This window comes from Pteropus vampyrus, unplaced genomic scaffold (assembly GCF_000151845.1).
Source record: "Pteropus vampyrus isolate Shadow unplaced genomic scaffold, Pvam_2.0 Scaffold481, whole genome shotgun sequence".
NCBI lineage: Eukaryota > Metazoa > Chordata > Mammalia > Chiroptera > Pteropodidae > Pteropus > Pteropus vampyrus.
The window spans coordinates 1,080,314-1,087,413 of NW_011889262.1; the positions used below are offsets into that span (position 1 = coordinate 1,080,314).

The 7,100-nt window shown below is 35.2% G+C and overlaps 1 pseudogene; it reads left to right on the plus strand.

The window, feature by feature from the left end:
• Positions 1-4,689: 4,689 nt before the first annotated feature.
• Positions 4,690-5,443, plus strand: LOC105307142 (annotated as a pseudogene).
• The last annotated feature ends 1,657 nt before the right edge of the window (positions 5,444-7,100 follow it).

The following is a 7,100-nucleotide window of genomic DNA, read 5'->3' on the forward strand; positions in this document are numbered from 1 at the left end:
AGTACATCATTTTAAATATGAATAATTTCTTTTTATCTTGTTAGTGGGATTTTCAACCCCTATGTTGATATTTGATCAGTTTTTCAAGTAGAAGGAACTTATACTTCCATTGAGATGATTTAGAGCAACATGGTTATATAAGATTAATGGCTGAAAAAAAATGTTATATATGATCTTTATGAAGATTTTAGAATGTGCACTGCCCTTTCCCAAATATCTTAGACTGTATCTTTTCACTTCACCCTCAGGGCTAACTGCAATGAATAGAGTTCAGTATTTTAAATATTACTTCCCTTCATGTGTTCCTTCCACCTCATGGCAATGTTTAAAATTGAAATGCATTTCAAGAGATGTTAAAGGGAATAATCCTAATATTTTAAATATCTAATAGTATGGATAAACTTTAACATAATTTTAAAAGTTAATAATCTTGTAAATTGTATTTGGAGTTAAAGTGTGCCATATGATGGATTGGTGTTTTCCTTGAGGCAGAATTAAAAAGTTATTTTCCAGATATCATCCACCAAATGCTACTAATGTCCACAGCACTTTAGTAGGTGTTATGAAAAGAAACAAAACATGGTCTTATTTACTAAGAAATTTTAGTTTGATAAGAATCATCAAACTGTTATCTGACAATTAGAGAATGTTCTGATGTTATTAGCAGTTGGTCTTAACTTTTTAATCTTTGATCCAGAAATACTTCAACCAGAGACATGGCTTTGTGGCAGGCAGCTTATCATACAATACTAGCAATATTCTGAAGCATAGAGAATTCCATTCATTGGATATTTAGAGCACTACTTTAGCCTAAGTGCTGTGCCAACATTATTTTAGATTTTTCCCTTTCCACCTCTAAAAGTATGATGATGTACTGAAAGGGGAGAAATATTTAAAATCTCTCTTCTACTGGGGTAACATTTAGGTGAAAACAACTTACTACTGAGATGAATGCTTGGAAATTAAAGGATATGTGTCTTTATCCGTTAGAAATTTGAGCTGCTTACTTAATTGGTGTAATTTGCTACACATTAGTACTATGTTCATAAAGACTTTGTTCCATTAACCGTTACATTTCACAAATGGCTAGTTATAAAAGGAAAAAAATTAATTCTCTGTAAATCTGAGCATAATTCTGGGAATTTTGTGGATGTAAATCACACATTTTCTAAGTCTTGATACTAGCTTGTGTACATAGCAAATAAATCCTGTTGTATAATTTTAAATGTCCTTAATAGAATGCATGTAAGACTATGGTTTTGGTTATAGCTCTTGACTTTCATCAGTCTCATTACTTTTAACTCTTCTCAGATGTAGCTAAATCTTGGTCATTCCACAATAGTAGCAAATAAAATTGTGTGATTAATATGGGAACTGCAGAGTCATGGGCTGGCCTTTACATTTCTCAATTACACATAAAGATGTGAAATCCAACCAGAACAGTTAATGGAATGGCCCACTCAACCTCTAGAACCCTCAGAGCTCAACAAAGATCTATAGATTTCCTAGCTGGATTAATTCTTGACAATGGGATTGTTTTAGATTATTTGCCTATTCTCCAAGAGGTTTGTATCATATTTAATACCTCTTGTTGCACCTGGATAAACATTTCTTCCCAGGTTGAATTAGCAAGAACCAATTCTTTCAACTTCCCAGATCTCTTAAAGGGCATTCCAGTTTCACCTCTAGCACTGGCTGGTTAAGATTTAAATTTTCTGATATTTTCAGCTGGCTCCCAACTGGGTTCAGGGCTATTTTAAGATTTGTGTTGCAAATGCTCTACTTATGGGTGTTCTAAGTTGTTTTAAATACTTCATTGTTAAGCAGCTGATGTTCTGTAACAAAACACATAAAGCTCCCTACAAAAACTTAAGCAGTGGTCGCATGAAGGATGGAAATGATTTACCAAGTTACTACATTCTCTCCATGTTTGTAATTTATGATTGTTCAAACTTTTACATTCTTGTCAATTACTCCTGATCTCTTCTGATGTTATAAACTTAATGTCTTTGTAATACTTTAACCTTTGCTGAATAATTTGACTACTGAAAAGCTTTTTTAGTTTGGCGGGTGCCTGAGAGACCTCTCCTAAGCAAATGGCTCTAGTTTCTATATTGCCTTCTGCCAGGCCACAGGAGTCTCATGGAGAAACTAGAACAGGTATCCAAATTACTCTGGCACAAATACAGGACAAATTGATCAGAGCAATCATCAACATTGTCAACATGTTTTGACTGAAAGGGGGAAATGTCAAATCTGAGAATGAATGTGCCCATTAAGAAAGACTCCTGGTGAATAACTGGGCTCAAATTTATAAATAAAGCCTAGTAGTCATTGCTAAAAAGGGGCCTCATGTGCTGTTTGTGCTTCCAGGAAAAGCTGCACTGAGCTGCAAGCCTCCTGTACTGTGTTCCTGCCTTCAGAGTCTTTCCATGTAAAGGAGTTCCTGGAATCATATTTCAACAAATTGCTGAGACCTTCTCATTCAATCAGAGCTGCACAGCTATATTCTCATTTGCATCTTCAGCTGTATCTTTATTTGCATCCTCACTGATCAATCAGAACTGATCCATTCCAACTAATCATGACAGTGCTTTTTGAACCAATCAAGCTGTGAGGATTTGGAGTTCTCATTTCTATGAGAATGGACTGATTAGGGACCAGGGGTGGGAACTCTTCTCTATATAAGCCAGCTTCACCTCTGTCTTAGTGTAGCACACTTTCAGTTTCCATAGAAGACTGTTTTCCCAGCTGGAGCAATGACATCCACGTAAGCTGCAACACTGGCTTTGGCTGAGTTGCAACAACAGAGCAGAGCTGTCTCAACAGACTATCATGCAGCTGTCTCACCAAACTGGAGCAGAGTTGTCTCACTCCACCAGAGCTGTAACACTGGAGTTGTAACACTAGGGCTGCCTCTCCAAGGAATAATCTCATAGCTGTGCTATTCCACAACCGGTGCTTTATCACAATTGAGCTGTTCCACAGCCAAGCTATAGCACGATGAGATGTTTGCACTGAATAAAGTCTCTCTAACCTGTCCACATCCCAAATTAGAACTCCTGTCAGTATTGAATTGGTAATGGCAAACCTTAATTGACAATGGGATATAGAATTTTCAAGATTTTTACAATCAGAACTTTGAAGACATTTTTTTTTTAACTTGTAGTGTTGCTGATGAAAAATCTGATAATTCCTTTTATTATTTGTAATTTGTTCTTTATCTCAACCAGTTTATATAATCTTATTTATCTATGTTCCAGTTGTTGATAAAGTCTTGCAATCAGTTTTCTTGTTGAATGTCCTGCTACTGAAGTCTCCTATTCACTAGAGTGCCTTTCCAGCATTTCTTATACTCTCTGCTGCAGATTTTCATCTGTTCATTCTTCACCTGTCCTGTGATTTTTAAACTCTGGTTGATCCATCCTTCAATCTAAAATTTATCAAAATCTGAAGTTTCCTTATGATCTTCATGATCATTCTCAGCACTGTAGGAAAATAATTTTTCTTTTGTAAATATGACTGTTATTTCAGTGGGAAATTGGAAGAGAAAGGAAGTAAATAGGTATGCATCGTCAACCTTCTTCAATTGGCACTGATAGGATTTTGATAAGTTATACATAAAATGAGAATGAATATTACATGAAATCATCAACAGTATCATCAACACCATCCAGCAATACTTCTAGACTTCCAATTTGTCACATTTACAATTTTAAACCTTGTTCAGTTTCTCAGACTTCTGACTTACATTTCCCCAATCATTCAGTTCTTCTCCAGATTGAAAATAAAAATTAATTAAAAGTAATTCTTCAATATACAGATGTGTATTATTTAATTGTACACTCAATATATACCTTTAGTAACCCAATACATTTAATTTAAAAAATATTTAAAGAGTAAAAAAACCAATTTCTTTAATTATGACTAAATCTACACTTTTCCTTCATGCATATTCATTTTTTTCTTCCTTCCATGTGTTACATTTGGAAAAGATGGCGTTCCTCATCTTCTATGTAATCATCCTCCTATGCTCTGAATCTTATCTTGGCCTTGTTTTACCAACTTCCTCACATTTTCCTTTTCCTCCAAACTTTCTCCTTTGTATCAATATCTGAATATGCTTATTTCTAATCTCAACCAAGCCACATTTGATTCCATACTATCTAACAGTGGTAACCCATATCTCTCAGTTTACGTTCATAGTCACTTTCTAGAGAGGAATGTCTATATTCTTTGTCTCTATTTTCCCATTTCTGTTTACATATTATAATATATAAGTTATTTTATGTATGTAATATAGCATAATTATGGTAACCTATTACACATGAAGTGGTCTAGCTTGCTTTTTTTCACTTAACAATATCACCGAGGCAATAGTAGGAAAACAGTTTTTAACAGCAGCGATATGTTCCATTACATAATTATAATGTATTTATCTAATCAGTTCTTTAGTGAATGTCATTTAGGCTGTTTTCAGTTTTATAACAAACATTAATGTAAAGACTGTCATCATTCATATGTCATTTTGTTGATGTGCCTATATAAAGAGTAAACTTCTGAAAAATTAAATCAGGTAGAGGCATATGTATATTCTTAATATTGACAGATGGAAAAATTTCTCACCATTAAAATTATTCCAGTGTTGCTCTTTCTCATGGTGTCTCAGAGGCGGTTGGCTACTTCAGGATGAAGCTGAACATCTCCTTCCCAGTCACTGGCTGTCAGAAGCTCATTGAACTGGACGATGAATAAAAACTTCATACTTTTTATGAGAAGCGTATGGCCATAGAAGTTGCTGCTGATGCTCTAGGTAAAGAATGGAAGGGTTATGTGGTTTGAATTAGTGAAGGGAACAACAAACGAGGTTTTCTAATGAATAAAGGTGTCTTGACCCATGGCCATGTTCGCCTGCTACTGAGTAAGGGGCATTCCTGTTTTAGACCAAGGAGGACTGGAGAAAGAAAGCACACATCTGTTTGGGGTTGCATTGTGAATGCCAATCTGAGTGTTCTCAATGTGGTCATTGTGAAAAAAAGAGGAAGAAGATATTCCTGGTCTCACTGATACTATAATGCCTCGTCTCCTGGGACCTAAAACAGCTAGCAGAATCTGCAAACTTTTCAATCTCTCTAAAAAAAAAGATGTCTGCCAATATATTGGGAGAAAGCCCCTAAACAAAGAAGGTAAGAAATCTAGGACCAAAGCACCCGAGATTCAGTGTCTTGTTACTCCATGCATCCTGCAACATAAACGTTGGAGGCATATTGCTCTGAAGAAACAACATACTAAGAAAAATAAGGAAGAGGCTACAGAATATGCTAAACTTTTGGCTAAGAGAATGAAGGAGGCCAAAGAGAAACGCCAGGAACAGATTGCCAAGAGATGCAGACCTTCCTCTCAGAGAGTGTCTAGCTCTAAGTCTGAGTCCAGTCAAAAATGAGATTTTGTAAGAGTAACAAATAAATGAGATCAGACAACAAAAAATTATTCCAGTGCTCTTTCCCACCACCACTGTGTGAGACAACCTGTTTCTCTCAAACTTGCAATGATTACTGTCTCAGCTTTTCTCTTTTTTTCCTCTCTCTTTGATTCCTTTGTAGGTTTCTCTTCCTCTTTCATAAAATATTGATGTTTCTCTTTTTCCCGGACCATACGTTCTTCTCACTCTACACATCCCCTGTGCAATGTCATCTTATCCCTTGGCTTTATTTCCAATTTATATATTGAAGACTCCTAAGTCTTTATGTCCAGTTGGAATGCTCTGAGTCATATTAAATTATCTCTCAGATGTTTTCATTAAGATGTTTTTCAGTCTTTGCAAACTTAATGAATCTGAAACTAAGTTCGTTTTTCCTCTGAACTGCTTGGCTTTTAAAGATTCCTAGCTCAGTGAAGTTTCCCTCTACACCCTATCACGACTCTAGACTGAAGAGGAATCCTCAAATTCTATTTTCCCTTATCAGCCCCTTTCGTTTTACTACTGCTTTAACATGCCCAATAATATTCTAAGTTCAGATAGTACTATTTTCTAGACATTTGCCAAATCTCTCTATTTCTCTACGCTATTTCTGCCACTACTTTCATCCAGCTCACTGTTAGCTTTTGTGAAGTTAATGAGCATGCATGGTGCTCTCCTTTCATCTACTCTCTGAACTCCAATTAGAGTGATCTAAAACAATAACAACAACAACCAACAAAAAATTGAATTTAGTTACTTTACATCCTTGCATAAAATATTTCAATAACTTCTCAACTTCTTAGGATAAAGGGCTTCTCTGTCTTCACATCAATCATCATGAGATCTAGCCAAACTGAACTTTATGTCTTCTCTCAATTTTATGGTTTATTGTGTATGCTGCTCTATCTTCCTGGTACGCTCTTCTCCTCTATCAAATTGCAGCCGAATTGTCATCTCTTTACAGAGAGAATATCTGGTTTCTACAAAATGTTTGGCCTCCCTAAACTTTCCTCATCATGTTAATTTAACATTTGATTATAATTACTAGCCTTGTCTATATACCATTTTAGAATATATTTTATAATACCAAGAACTATTTTTTGTTGCTTACCAACACATAGCTAGTGTTTACTTAGCACAGTGTCTTACACATAGTCAACAATCAATAAATGCTTATTTAAATACATGAATGAACAAATTATTACTTGTTTGTCTTGATAGAAGCAATATGGTGAGGCAAAAAGTAAGATGGAAACAGAACAGTAAGTCATTTTCTCAGAACTGCGAATGGAGTCAAATCTGTGATTTGCTGTTGTGCCTTTCCAAGATGGTTAATGGTATAGATAAATAGTCTGCAGCCTTAGAGGATAATGGGACAGCAGACTCAATGCAGGTAGAACCCATAACTGTATCTTCACTACCACGGCAGTGTAAAGTGAATGGTATGAATACACAGCTGTAATTTTTTTTCAACTTTATTGAGATATAATGGACATATTCAGCTCTAAATTATTAACTAGTCCAATTTATGTGAGATCTGGTAAATTATATGCAGAAAATTGTTACTATGTGAGGGGTTAATAATTTTTAACAATTACTATTCCTGAAATAGATTGCCCAATTTTAATAAACAGCAAAG